Genomic DNA, 455 nt, shown 5'->3' with positions numbered 1-455 from the left:
GATTACACAAACACTTTCACCTCGAACACCACCTCCTGAATTCATACTGTGCCAAACACACCCGTCTTTGCAACTCAGTGAGGGAAGCCAAGCACTGACTCCTAGTATGTCATGAGACAGCAGGCTTCCCCACAGACAGCTAGGCCAGCAGCATCTCTGCCCTCCTGAAACTCTCACCATAAGGCAGGTACGAAACGCATAAAATCATTTAGATTGGAAAAGACCTTTAAAGATCATTGAAAGCCAAGAAAGCTTACATTTCTAAGTGATTTTACACATACTGTCAGTCATCGACTGTCTCTCACCAATCTTCTTCCCTTTAAAATAACCACATCATTAAAAAGTGTCAAAAATAACATTTATCCGGTAACCACTCTTGGCCACATCACTTCACGCTGCTGTTCAAACCACTAATCTTGCTGGAAGAAGAGGCACAAATTCACAAACACACACGC

This window comes from Buceros rhinoceros, unplaced genomic scaffold (genome assembly GCF_000710305.1).
Source record: "Buceros rhinoceros silvestris isolate BGI_N320 unplaced genomic scaffold, ASM71030v1 scaffold19094, whole genome shotgun sequence".
Classification (NCBI taxonomy): Eukaryota; Metazoa; Chordata; class Aves; order Bucerotiformes; family Bucerotidae; genus Buceros; species Buceros rhinoceros.
The sequence above is the reverse complement of the archived record's forward strand: the minus strand, read 5'-3'. Positions refer to the sequence as shown.